The sequence below is a fragment of the Oncorhynchus gorbuscha genome, linkage group LG21 (assembly GCF_021184085.1).
Source record: "Oncorhynchus gorbuscha isolate QuinsamMale2020 ecotype Even-year linkage group LG21, OgorEven_v1.0, whole genome shotgun sequence".
Classification (NCBI taxonomy): domain Eukaryota; kingdom Metazoa; phylum Chordata; class Actinopteri; order Salmoniformes; family Salmonidae; genus Oncorhynchus; species Oncorhynchus gorbuscha.
In genome coordinates this window covers 36951706-36966889 of record NC_060193.1, presented here as the reverse complement: position 1 = coordinate 36966889, position 15184 = coordinate 36951706, and positions in this window count along the sequence as shown.

The following is a 15184-nucleotide window of genomic DNA, read 5'->3' as shown; positions in this document are numbered from 1 at the left end:
CGACAGTTGCCTTCTAAGAGCGAGAAACAAACAAAATGGAAATCCCCTCACCGTCCTCACGGCGTCCCGCCGTGGCTAAGAGTTGAGTATATTTGCCAACTACAATTTATATTAGCTAGTTATAGAGTGGCGAAGAGGAGGAGGACCTCAGCGGACCCTTTGTGTCCGGAAGTAATTCACCCCTTCATTTTTATCATTGCACTCTGTGGAGTTACTATTTTCTCGTGTCAATTCACTCGTGACATTCCTGGATTACTCATTATATTAATAAAGTTGGATTTAAATAACAAATATGATTGTCCATAAAAAAAAAGGTTAAGGGTATAAGACCGTGTACATATCTGGCTGTGTTGGCAAAATCACAACATATCCCATCAAGCCATGGTCGAGGGGAGAGGCTGCCCATTGTCACAGTTCCAAGACAAGTCAGAAACGTCCAGTTACCCTACGCCAATAACATGAAACTTGAATCCATGTTAGGTATCTGGGGTGGTAGGTAGCCTAATGGTTAGAGCGTTGAGCCAGTAACCGAAAGGTTACTAAATTGAATCCCTGAGCTGACAAGGTAAAATCTGTTGTTCTGCTCCTGAACAAAGCAGTAAACCCACTGTTCCCCGGTAGGCTGTCATTGTAATAAAGAATTTGTAATTAACTGACTTGCCTAGTTAAATAAAAGGTAAAATAAAAACATTGTCTTATGACATACAGTTAAAGTTGGAAGTTTATATACACCTTAGCCAAATACATTTAAATTCAGTTTTTCACATTCCTGACATTTAATCAGAGTAAAAATTCTGTGTCTTAGTTCAGTCAGGATCACCACTTTATTTTAAGAATGTGAAATGTCAGAATAATAGTAGAGAAAATTCTTTATTTCAGCTTTTATTTATTTCATCACATTCCCAGTGGGTCAGAAGTTTACATACTACACTCAATCAGTATTTGGCAGCATTGACATTAAATTGTTTGACTTGGGTCTAACGTTTCAGGTAGCCTTCCACAAGCATCCCACAATAAATTGGGTGAATTTAGGCCCATTCCTCCTGACAGAGCTGGTGTAACAGTCAGGTTTGTAGACCTTCTTGCTAGCACACGCTTTTTCAGTTCTGCCCACACATTGTCTATAGGATTGAGGTCAGGGCTTTGTGATTGCCACTCCAGTACCTTGACTTTGTTGTCCTTAAGCCATTTTGCCACAACTTTGGAGGTCTGCTTTGGGTTGTTGTCCATTTGGAAGACCCATTTATACGACCAAGCTTTAACTTCCTGACTGATGTCTTGAGATCTTGCTTCAATATATCCACATCATTTTCCTACCTCATCATGCCATCTATTTTGTGAAGTGCACCAGTCCCTCCTGCAGCAAAGCACCCACCACAACATGATGCAGCCATCCCCATCCTTCACGGTTGGGATGGTGTTCTTCGACTTGCAAGCCTCCCCCATTTCCTGCCAAACATAACGATGGTCATTATGACCAAACAGTTCTATTTTTGTTTCATCAGACCAGAGGACATTTCTCCAAAAAGTATAATCTTTGTACCCATGTGCAGTTGCAAACCGTAGTCTGGTTTATTTAATGGCTGTTTCGGAGCAGTGGCTTCTTCCTTGCTGAACGGCCTTGATTGATTTTCACATTTCACACCAAAGTACGTTCATCTCTAGGAGACAGAGCACGTCTCCTTCCTGAGCGGTATGATGGCTGTGTGGTCCCATGGTGTTTATTATTGCGTACTATTGTTCGTACAGATTAACATGGTACCTTCAGGTGTTTGGAAATTGCTCCCAAAGATGAACCAGACTTGTGGAGGTCTACAATTTTTTTTCTGAGGTCTTGGTTAATTTCTTTTGATTTTCCCATGATGTCAAGCAAAGAGGCACTGGGTTTGAAGGTAGGCCTTGAAATACATCCACAGGTACACCTCCAATTGACTCAAATGATGTCAATTAGCCTAACAGAAGCTTCTAAAGCCATGACATCATTTTCTGGAATTTTCCAGGCTGTTTAAAGGCACAGTCAACTTAGTGTATGTAAACTTCTGACCCACTGGAATTGTGATACAGTGAATTATAAGTTAAATAATCTGTCTGTCAACAATTGTTGGAAAAATTACTTGTAGATGTCCTAACCGACTTGCCAAAACTGTAGTTTGTTAGCAAGAAATTTGTGGAGTGGTTGAAAAACGAGTTTTAATGACTCCAACCTAAGTGTATGTATACTTCCAACTTCAACTGTATATTTAGCAAAAATAATTGTCAACTAATTTCTTAGTTACATGATTGTATAACTAGCAAAGGTGTTTTGAAGTTGAGGGTGCAGTATTTATGAAGTTTGGCAATGAGAATGAAAACTAGCATAGTTCAGCAAGTTAAGCCAGGGATAAGCCATGTGTCACGCCTTGGTCATTGTATTTTGGTTTTTGTTAATTGTTTGGGTAGGCCAGGGTGTGACATGGGTTTATATGTTGTATTTCATATTGGGGTTTGTATTAATTGGGAGTGTGTATTATTAGGGGTGTGTCTAGTTAGGCTTGGCTGCCTGAGGCGATTCCTAATTGGAGTCAGCTGATTCTCGTTGTCTCGGATTGGGAACCGTATTTAGGCAGCCTGAGTGCGCGTTGTATTTCGTGGGTGATTGTACCTGTCTCTGTGTTAGTCACCAGATAGGCTGTATTAGTTTCACTCGTTTGTTGTTTTCGTATTTTCAGTTATTTCATGTACCGCTATTTTCTTCATTAAAAGTCATGAGTAACCTACACGCTGCATTTCGGTCTGACTCATTTCAAACAGCAGACGAAATTCATTACAGAATCACCCACCACCATTCACAGACCGAGCAGCGTGTGAACTGGCAGGATCTGAAGGAGGACGTTATGGACAACAGAAGCAAGGAGTATACTACGTGGGAGGAAATCGACAGGTGGGCGGCCGACCCAGAGCGAGTGCAGGAGCCCGCCTGGGATTCCCTACAGCAATGCGAAGAGGGCTATACACGGATGGAATCGAAAAGGAAAGCACGGCTATACAGAGCGAAAACCGTAGGTAACGGGGGAAAGCGCAGAGAGAGAGTGGCAGAGTCAGGAGTCAGACTTGAGCCTACTCTCCCTGTTAATTGTGAGGAGCAGCAATATGAGGACTTCTGGTCTTGGGAGATGATATTAGACGGAAAAGGACCCTGGGCGCAGCCGGGAGAATATCGCTGTCCCAAGGAGGAAATAGAAGTAGCTAAAGCGGAGAGGCGCGAGTATGAGGAGGCAGCACTGCGACGCAGTTGGAAACCGGAAACTCACCCCAAAAAATTTATTGGGGGGGGCTAAAAGGGAGAATAGTTATGCCAGGTAGGAAACCTGCGCATACTCCCTGTGCTCACCGTTGGGCTAGAGAGACCGGGCAGGCACCGTGTTATGCTATGGAGCGCACGGTGTTTCCAGTGCGGGTGCAGAGCCAGCTGCGACTCATACCAGCCCTTCCTATTGGCCGGGCTAGAGTGGGCATCGAGCCAGGTAAGCTTGGGCAGGCTCGGTGCTCAAGAGCTCCAGTGCGCCTGCACTGTCCGGTCTATCCAGAGCCACCTCTACACACCAGTCCTCCGGTAGCAGCTCCCCGCACCAGGCTTCCTGTGCGTGTCCTCGCGCCAGTACCACCAGTTCCAGCACCACGCACCAGTCCTCCAGTGCGCCTCGCCTGTTCAGCACAGCCAGTGCTTTTCTCCCCTCCTGTGCTATCGGAGTCTCCAGCCTGTTTAGCGCAGCCAGAGCCTTTCTCCTCTCCTGCGCTGCCGGAGTCTCCTGTCTGTCCAGCGCCACCAGTGCTACCAGTCGGCCCAGCGCGTCCAGTGCGCATCGCCTGTTCAGCACAGCCAGTGCTTTTCTCCTCTCCTGCACTGTTGGAGTCTCCCGCCTGTGTAGCGCAGCCAGAGCCTTTCTCCTCTCCTGCGCTGCCGGAGTCTCCTGTCTGTTCAGCGCCACCAGTGCTCCCTGTCTGCCCAGCGCTGCCAGTCAGCCCAGCGTCACCAGTCTGCCAGGATCCACCAGAAGTGCCAGTCTGCCAGGATCCGCCAGAAGTGCCAGTCTGCCAAGATCTTCTAGATCGGCCAGACAACCTGAATCATCCAGTTCCACCAGCCAGCCAGGATTTACCGGAGCCTACTACCTGCCTGAGCTTCCTCTCAGTACTGAGCTTCCTCTCAGTACTAGGCTTCCTCTCTGTACTGGGCTGCCTCTCAGTACCGGGCTTCCCCTCAGTACCGGGCTGCTTCGGTCTCGGGCTGCCCCTCTGTCCCGGGCTGCCCCTCTGTCCCGAGCTGCCCCTCTGTCCCGAGCTGCCCCTCGGTCCCGAGCTGCCCCTCGGTCCCGAGCTGCCCCTCAGTTATGTGGGGATCAGGGTGAGGACTATTAGGCCATGGTCGGCGGAGAAGGTGGATTATCCTAGGACGCGAAGGGGAGGAACTAGGACATTTATGGAGTGGGGTCCACGTCCCGAGCCAGAACCGCCACCATGGACAGACGCCCACCCGGACCCTCCCTATGCTCTTGAGGTGCGTCCCGGTGTCCGCACCTTAGGGGGGGGTTCTGTCACGCCTTGGTCATTGTATTTTGGTTTTTGTTAATTGTTTGGGTAGGCCAGGGTGTGACATGGGTTTATATGTTGTATTTCGTATTGGGGTTTGTATTAATTGGGAGTGTGTATTATTAGGGGTGTGTCTAGTTAGGCTTGGCTGCCTGAGGCGATTCCTAATTGGAGTCAGCTGATTCTCGTTGTCTCGGATTGGGAACCGTATTTAGGCAGCCTGAGTGCGCGTTGTATTTCGTGGGTGATTGTACCTGTCTCTGTGTTAGTCACCAGATAGGCTGTATTAGTTTCACTCGTTTGTTGTTATCGTATTTTCAGTTATTTCATGTACCGCTATTTTCTTCATTAAAAGTCATGAGTAACCTACACGCTGCATTTCGGTCTGACTCACTTCAAACAGCAGACAAAATTAATTACACCATGAGATAATTCAGAAAGTTAACATGACCTTTGTGAATGATGAAGCTTTTATGTGCTTTTTTTTGATGATATCTCTGTGCAAATTGCCATCGATAAAATGCAATTGTGTTAGTTGTCTGTAGCTTATACCTGCCCATACCATAACGCCACCGCCACCATGGTGCACTCTGTTCACAATGTTGACATCAGTAAACCGCGCATCCACACGATGCCATACCCGTGGGCTGCGGTTGTGAGGCCGTTTGGATGTACTACCAAATTCTCTAAAACAATGTTGGAGGTGGCTTATGATAAAAAAAATAACATTAAATTCTCTGGTAATAGCTATTGTGGACATTTCTGTATTCAGCATGCCAATTGCACGTTCCCTCAAAACTTGAGACCTCTGTGGCATTGTGTTGTGTGACAAAACCGCACATTTTATAGTAGCATTTTATTGTCGCCAGCCCAAGATGCAACCGTGTAATGATCATGCTGTTTAATCAGTTTATTGTTATGCCACACCTGTCAGGTGGATGGATTATATTGGCAAAGAAATGCTCACTAACAGGGATGCAAATAAATATTAGCAATTCTTTTTAGAGAAATAAGCTTTTTCTGCATATTGAACATTTCTGGGATCTTTTATTTCTGCTCATGAAACATGGAACCAACACTTTACGTGTTGCGTTCATTTTTTGTTCAGTGTATTTAGGCTTGCCATAACAAAGGCTTTAAATATTTATTGACTCAAGACATTTCAGCTTTTTTGAGGCTCAGTGTATCACACCGTGTGTCAGCTGGTTGCAGGAGGATTTAATATGTGCCCTGGTGTTTAAATCCACAGGATGAATAGCTATTCCCAGAGCATAACATATGCCCACAGGCAATCTGAGATCCATCCCTCCCTTCTCCCCACTCCTTTCCCTCCCACTCTCTATCTGTCCTTACACAGCCAGTCAATGACCTAGGAAGCCATCTAAACCCCTGAGGACACATTCACCCCAGCTGGGGTTTCAACAGCACTGGGCTAGATGGAACCACAAAGCTTTTTATCATTTGGTCCCAGTCTTAACACCACACATTACATCGAGTTACTGGATATGAGAGGCTCTTCTTCTTGCTGTTGGCATCTGTGAAGAGGAGGAGCAGGACGGGAGAGTTTGGGGAATGTGAGTCAGCCATGTGATTACTCGCATTGATTTCCGTTACATCTGCTCCGTCCCACTCCATCATTAAGGGAGAGGGCTCCCACAGCGAATTGACAATTCCAATTTAGCAACTTTCAAGAGATTGATTATGTATATTTGGTTGGATGTTGGAGAGACAACAGTACAGCAGGTAGGTGATCCACTAGGGTTGAACCATCCTGTAGTTGCAAAACACAGAGGTAACACCTAGGCCTACTGTAACATGTACAGTGGGGTAAAAAAGTATTTAGTCAGCCACCAATTGTGCAAGTTCTCTAACTTAAAAGGATGAGAGAGGCCTGTAATTTTCACCATGTGTACACTTCAACTATGACAGACAAAATGAGCAAAAAAATCCAGGAAATCACATTGTAGGATTTTTAATTAATTAATTTTTGCATTGTCTGTCTGTTCTGCCCCCGTTTTACACTACTGCTACCCTCAGGTTATTATCAAGTTTTAGATAATAACCTGAGAGTAGCAGTAGTGTAAAACGGGAGGGGGGGGGGGACAAAACAGACAGACAATGCAAATAGTCTGGGTAGCCATTTGATTAGTTGTTCAGCAGAATTATGGCTTGGGGGTATTTGTATTTATTATGGATCCCAATTAGCGTCTGCCAAAGCAGCAGCTACTCTTCCTGGGGTCCAGAAAAATTAAGGCAGTTTATACAATAAGAAACCTTTTGGACCTAGACTTGGTACCGCTTGCCGTGCGGTAGGAGAGAGAAGAGTCTATGACTAGGGTGGCTGGAGTCTGACAATTTGTATTGCCTTTCTCTGACACTGCCTGGTAGAGGACCTGGATGGCAGGAAGCTTGGCCCCAGTGATGTACTGGGCCGTACACATTACTCTCTGTAGTGCCATGCGGTCGGAGGCCGAGCAGTTGCCATACCAGGCAGTGATGCAACCAGTCAAGATGCTCTCAATGGTGCAGCTGTAGAACCTTTTGAGGATCTGAAGACCCATGCCAAATATTTTCAGTCTCCAGAGGGGGAATAGGCTTTGTCATGTCCTCTTCACAACGGTCTTGGTGTGTTGGACCATGATAGTTTGTTGGTGATGTGGACACCAAGGAACTTGAAGCTCTCAACCTGCTCCACTACAGCCCCGTCAATGAGAATGGGTGCGTATTCGGTCCTCCTTTTCCTGGAGTCCACAATCATCTCCTTTGTCTTGATCACATTCAGGGAGAGGTTTTTATCCTGGCACCAAACGGCCAGGTCTCTGACCTACTCCCTATAGGCTGTCTCATCGATATTGTGATCAGGCCTACCACTGGTGTGTTGTCGGCAAACTTAATGATGGTTGTTGGAGTTGTGCCTGGCCATGCAGTCATGGGTGAACAGGGAGTACAGGAGGGGACCGAGGGACCCACGTGTTGAGGATCAGCGTGGCGGATGTGTTATTACCTACCCTTACCACCTGGGAGTGATCCGTCAGGTAGTCCAGCATCCAGTTGCAGAGGGAGATGTTTAGTCCCAGGGTCCTTAGCTTAGAGATGAGCTTTGAGGGCACTATGATATTGAACGCTGAGCTGTAGTCAATGAATAGCAGGAACTCTTTTTGTCCAGGTAGGAAAGGGCATTGTGGAGTGCAATAGAGATGGCATCATCTGTGGATCTGTTGGTGGGGTATGCAAAGTGTTGTGGGTCTAGGGTTTCTGGGATAATGGTGTTGACATAAGCCATGACCAGCCTTTCAAAGCATTTCACGACTACAGATGTGAGTGCTATGGGTCGGTAGTCATTTATGCAGGTTGCCTTAGTCCCTGTGCCCAAGAATACTATGGTGGTCTGCTTTAAACATGTTTTTATTACAGACTGGTTGAACATGTCAGCTGGGCAGCACCTGCTCAGAGTACACATCCTGGTAATCTGTCTGGCCCTGCGGCCTTGTGAATGTTGACCTGTTTAAAAGGTCTTACTTACATCGCTATGGAGAGCGTGATCACACAGTCGTCCGGAACAGCTGATGCTTTAGTGTTGCTTGCCTCGAAGCGAGCATAGAAGTAATTTAGCTCATTTGGTAGGCTCGTGTAACTTGGCAGCTCGCAGCTGTGCTCCCCTTTGTAGTTTGTAATAGTTTGCAAGCCCTGCCACATCCGACAATCGTCGGAGCCAGTGTAGTACGATTCAAATCTTAGTCCTGTATTGACGCTTTGCCTGTTTGATGGTTCGTCTGAGGGAATAAAGGGATATCTTATAAGCGTCTGGGTTACAGTTCTGCTCCTTGAAAGCGGCAGCTCTACCCTTTAGCTCAGTGCGGATGTACTCTGTAATCCATGGCTTCTGGTTAGGGTATGTTGGTAGGTCACTGTGGGGATGACGTCATCGATGCACTTATTGATGAAGCCAGTGACTGATGTGGTGTACTCCTCAATACCATAGGATGAATTCTGGAACATATTCCAGTCTGTGCTAGCAAAACAGTCCTGTAGCTTAGCATCTGCGTCATCTGACCACTTCTTTATTGACCGAGTGCTTCCTGCTTTAGTTTCTGCTTGTAAACAGGAATCAGGAGGATTTGCCAGATTTGCCAAATGGAGGGCGAGCTTTGTACGTGTCTCTGTCTGTGGAGTAAAGGTGGTCTAGAGATATTTTTCCTCTGGTTGCACATTTAACATGCTGGTAGAAATGAGGTAAGACGGATTTAAGTTTCCCTGCATTAAAGTCCCCGCCCACTAGGAGCGCTGCCTCTGGATGAACGTTTTCCTGTTTGCTTGTGGCCTTATACAGCTCATTGAGTGCGGACTTAGTACCAGCATCGGGTTGTGCTGGTAAATAGACTGCTATGATAAATATAGATGAAAACTCTCTTGGTAAATAGTATGGTCTACAGTTTATCATGAGATACTCTACCTCAGGCAAGCAAAACCTTAAGACTTCCTTTAAACCTCTACGGGATTGGTGTCCCTAAACTGGGACGGTTGTTGCTAACATGTGCTAATGTGACTAGAATGAGGTTGTATACAACAGCCAACTTTCCGGAACATAGACATGTCTTATAAATGTGCAGAAAGCTTACATTCTTGTTAATTTAACTGCAGTTTCCAATTAACAGTAGTTTTTACAGTGAAAAATACCATGCAATTGTTTGAGGAGAGTGCACAAGAACAAAAAACTTTTATCACTGCAACTGGTTTGACTCATTCTCCTCTGAAGGTAAATAATGCACTGACACTCCGTAATCTTTCTCCAATTTGTCATCCTGAGGGTGCTAGAGACACAATGTAGCATAGTTTTGAAAATGGATAAACTTAATCTATTACCATAGCATTTTTGCATGCTCTCTATAGTTATGTACTTAAATCTATCAATTGACACTTTGGGAAAACTCCTGGCAGACTTAATACAAAATATTGTGCAGTAATGTAATTCTTCACTGGATCAGTCTGAAACGTTGCACACACTGCTGCTATCTGGTGGCCAAAATCTAAATTACACAGACTTTTATCTGAAAGTATGGCCTTCTGCATTTCAAAGATGGAACAAAAAAAGAGAATGCATGTTTTTTGTTTGTATTATCTTTTACCAGATCTAATGTTTTATATTTTCCTACATGAATTGAACTTTTTCACAAACTTCAAAGTGTTTTCCTTTCAAATGGTATCAAGAATATGCATATCCTTGCTTCAGGTCCTGAGCTAGAGGAGGTTAGATTTGGGTATGTTAGGCTAAAATAATAAAAAAGGGTCCGATCCCTAGATTTCGTGCACCAGCTGTTGTTAACAAATATACACAGAACTCCACCCCTTGTCTTACTGGATGCAGCTGTTCCATCTTACCAATGCTGCGTAAACCCTCCGGCTGTATTTTATCCATGTCGTCGTTCTGCCACTACTCGGTGAACATAAGATATGACTTCGTTTTATGTCCCGTACTAAAACACTATCATCTAAAGCAGTTATTCCGAGTCCACTGCCATGTCTTTATGAAGATTGTGTTTGCACATTTCTGTCGCTCAATGCACTTCAAACTCCTCTATTGCAATAAGGCAGGTCAGAAATACTGTTGGTCAGGAGCATGCATCTTTTAACTGCCCTCTGTGTACAGTCAAGCAACCTTTCTTGTAATCTGTACTCTTCAGTCACCTTAGGGGAAATGTAAAGAAGCATGAGATGGTGGCATGCCCATTTTTAAGAGTTGTGATTACCGCACAAATGCATACTCATTTAATTCACACAAGAGTAGGACACACCAAGTGAGTGTTAGGTCAGGTTTCTGTGATGACATTGTCTGTCAGCAAACTAATAACTCCCCTGCCACTAGCTCAGATGACTTAAATGAAGAATGTCCTGGCCAGAGCACAGAAATAGATGATGCTTCAGACAATGGTGAATTGAGGAATCAGCTGAAACAAAATGGAACTTTACTTTAGAAAAATGCAGTCTTTCCTTCATGTGTCAGATACAGCTACAAGAAATCGTTGAACACTTAAATCAGATTTTCTCCAAGTCTCAACCATTAATCAAGGAGGCAATTAACGATGTATTGCAGAAGCATGACCACACTATTAGTGATACTACCCTTAATGAAGTTGTCAGTGCGGTCATAGACAGTAATATTCTTGTCAGTGGTAGTGCTGAAGGTGCACAGTTGTTATCTTCCAAGAGGAGAAAAACATTTGTTGAGAGAAACTATCCCATGGTAACGCCATTTAGACTTTGAGCAACCTGCACACACAATTTTGTATGTTCCAATACTTTAGATTCTTCAATAACTGTTTAAAAACACTGATATTCTAAGCAAGATCTCAGCAGCAAATATTGAGCCAAGTCACTACATGTCCCACAAAGAGGGTTCATATTTCCATGAAAATGACATTCTCAACAGGAGAACTTAAACTGTCACTCCAGCTGTATATTGATGATTTTGAAATTCCTAACCAACTTGGCATATGCAGACAAATTCACAAACTATCAGCAGTATACTGGATCCATTCCAATCTATCCAGTAAATATAAAATCAGCCTCACACACTTAACAGCTTGCTGCAATGTGTAAAGTGACAGACCTCAAAGTATGGTTACGCGGCTATACTTGTACCATTATTACATGACATTCGTTCTCTTGAATAGAATGGTGTTTTTTATTGATTGGGGGGTTGGGGGTAATAGTCTTTTAGAGCAGAGTATGTTTGTAGATTCTGTATGGCCACCAACAAACAGATTCAGTCCAATAAGGATAATTTAGCCTGAGAACTAAAGCCTGTTGAGCTGTCTCTTTGCCTTAAAAGAGATGATTCACCTTAAGTACTTCACTTTTGATTATTTAAACAGGAAGATAGCATTGTTTCCATATCAGCACACAGACAAAGTTGATAGACCACAGCTCATTCCCAAGACTTTCACCTATAAAGGTACAATAGGACGAATGGACATGAGGGTGATGGTTCATGGGCAGTTTTGATGGACTTGAAAAAAGTGGTAGAATTGGCTTGTGTCCTGTGTTTACATATGAGACCATTGAGTATTTGCAGTGTAAAATTAGTGACCATAGACAGATTCTTAAAGAGATCTTCCCTGAGTATAGACTTCGCCATAAACATCACTATGTCGAGCACTATCCCAACCTTAAGTGTTTTGGACCCTTGGTGCACCTCTGGACTATGCGGTTTGAGGGCAAATATTGTTTCTTCAAAAGTATTGTACCCGACACGCAGAATTTTAAGAACATTTTGAAGACATTGGCAAGCAGACACGAGTACCTGATGGCTTATCTCAGTCCGCCATCATTTTTCACACCACAGACCCAAACATCTAATGTCTATCCTAGTTTCACCACTACATTGGGGGAGAGACGACTATCAACACAATCTGCACTACATCGAAGGTCACCGTTGATGGCACAGACTATGCCCCTGGATAGTTTGTGTCAGTTGGAGTAGGTGGGGGGGCTGCCTCAGTTCTGCAAAATTGCTCATATATATCTCTTGTGAATAACAATGTTTATTTTCTATGCAGTCATTTTGAGTCATGGTATGTAGAACATCCTTGTTCCTATGAGCTATCATCTACACAAGTTAGCCTGTCTGTCCAATTGCAATCTGAGTTCAACGACACTGTCACCTTTTCTGCATACAACATTGATGTCCAGTTGCTGTTGACCCCCAAGAAGTTCATTCGAGTGAGAAAAATGTTGAACAGTTTATGGTGTGTCATTATTTGTTTAATGAAGTGTTACCATTTGTATTGTTTTGATATTCCAAGTGCAACCTCTCAATTCGTGGATGTCATTATGGCAGCCCCCTGCACCTCTCCAATTCAGAGGGGTTGGGTTAAATGCAGAAAATACATTTCAGTTGAATAAATTCAGAAGTACAACTGACTAATGTTAGAGTTGCGTCAATTCGAATCTGGTATCAGGATAAATATGACATTGAGTCACCGATTGTATACTATGTATTTTTTAACTAAGCAATAAGTGCCATGAGGCCGAAGGAATTGTCTGTAGAGCGCAGAGAAAGGTTTCCAAAAACAGTGGCCAAAAACACAAATGGAAGAAGTTAGGAAGCACCAAGACTCTTCCTAGAGCTAGGAGCCCGGCCAAACTGAGCAATCAGGGGCCCTGGTCAGGGTTCCTCTGGAGATGGGAGAACCTTCCAGAAGGACAACCGTCTCTGCAGCGCTCCACCAATTAGACCTGTATGGTAGAGTGGCCAGACAGAAGCCACTCCTCCATAAAAGGCACATGATAGCCCGCTTGGAATTTGCCAAAAGGCATAGAAAAGACTCTCAGACCATAAGAAACAAGATTCTCAGGCCTGATGAAACCAGGATTGAACTCTTTGTCTGAATGCCGAGCGTCACGTATGGAAGAAACCTGGCGCCATTCCTACGGTGAAGCATGGTGATGGCTGCATCATGCTGTGGGGATGTTTTTCAGCAGCAGGGACTGGGAGACTAGTCAGGATCGAGGGAAAGATGGAGCAGAGTAGAAAATTCCTTGATGAAAACCTGCTCCAGAGCGCTCAGGACCTCAGACTGGGGCGAAGGGTCACCTTTCAACAAGACAATGACCCTAAGCACACAGCCAAGACAACGCAGGAGTGGCTTCAGGACAAGTCTCAATGTCCTTGAGCGGCCCAGGCATGGCTCGGACTTGAACCCGATATCACATCTCTGGAGAGACCTGAAAATAGCTGAGCAGCGACACTCCCCATTTAACCTGACGGGGCATGAAATGATCTGCAGAGAAGAATAAACTCCCTAAATACTGGTGTGCCATTCTTGTAGCGTCATACCCAAGACGACTCGAGGCAGTAATCGCTGCCAATGGTGCTTTAACAAAGTACTGAGTAAAAGGGTCTAAATACTTATGTAAAATCTCTAAAAGACTGTTTTTAATTGGTCATTATGGGGTGTTGTGTGTAGATTGAGGACAAAAATGTAATCCATTTGAGAATAAGACTAACTTAATAACAAAATGTGGAAAAAGACAAGGGGTAGGAGTACTTTCTGAATGCACTGTATATAAAATATATATAATTTCCCCTCATTTTAAACTCTCCCCTAATTGTAGTAAACTAATGGACCACACTTAGGCTACTACTTCTAATTTATAAATTTCACGGACCTAGTATATTTTACAATCGTTTTTGATTTTAATCCTATCCTTCAGCTACCCTCAACCTCTCCCATCAATCTCTGAAGACCATCTAGTTTTGATTTCAATTAGAATTTTGTTTGCCAAATAAGTTGCACTCTCATTTCCATTGACAGTAGCGGGTGGGGAATGAGAAACAGAGGAGAAAGAGAAGAGACAGAAAAAGAGGGTTCTACTTAAGCTATATGGAATTGTTGAGGTCATAACCAAGGATCATTTAGCCATTTGATTTTGAATGAAAGACCACTTGATTTAAAAAAAGAAAAAAAAGTGGGCCTTATTGCCATTAGCCCACACAAACGCATTGAATAACATTACATGGAACAAGAGAGTTCCCACCAAAAACCTAAAGGAAGTTTGTTCTAAAGCGTCCGTCAAATATTGGAGAAAAAGAGAATCAGGAAACAAAAAATATTTAACCCCTTATTTTAGACACTAAACAGTCTCCATACATATTTCCATTAATTTTTTAAACTGATACCGGGGGACCTTCAGGTGAGTCTTGCGAGGCCTAAAGCAAAACAACCGACATGTACGTGTTCGTGAGAGTCTCACCTTTGCACCAAGGGGTCATATTAGTGTGTAGCCCTACACTACGGCTGTATTGACTTCAGACGAGTCCCAAGATACTGTTTTTGCTCTACCCCCACAAGCATGAATAGTTTAAAGGCCAAACCGTTCAGACGCTAGAGACGATTTTGTGAGAAGACCGATTTTCAGGATGTCTCATGGTCTGACAAAAACCGCTCTAGCTCTGTTACCTTTCACCTCAGAAGTGCGACAGAGGAGGATAAGGTCGATTGAGACAAATCCAAAGCAAAAAACGAATTGAAACAGATTGTGGATTTTTATTATGCTAATTAGATTCAAGGGGGCTCAGACATAGACCTTAGAACACAGGCAGAGCATCAGCTAGCTATGTGAATACGATTTCTCTGTGAAAACGAAAACTGTATTTATCATTATGGATATCAAGGCAATCTGAGGATACCTACTTTTTAGTGTTCATGTTATTTCATCTTGCAGAAATCTGTATCTACAATTTTTGGAAAATGTACATTTATGGGAATCATCGATTGTCCAGACATATCCCATTATGCTGGGATAAATTTATATCCACTCAGATTACGTGGTATGAAAGTTCTAGAAAAAGGGAAGAAAATGACCCTTTGGCATCTTTTCCCAATAGTGAACGCATTTGCTACATACTTTAGTTTTATGCTCTTGTGAAGGTGAGCTGTAATAGATTGAGCAAAGAAATTTATATACTGTGACTAAAAATAGAGGGCAGGATTTCCTGAGTTCACTGAAGGCTGTTATTCAAATTGAGTATTTGACAGCTTCTAATGTAGCCTATTGATTCGTGTTTTGCATTCCAGAGTTGTTTTTTTAAACACAATTAAAATAGTAATAAAAA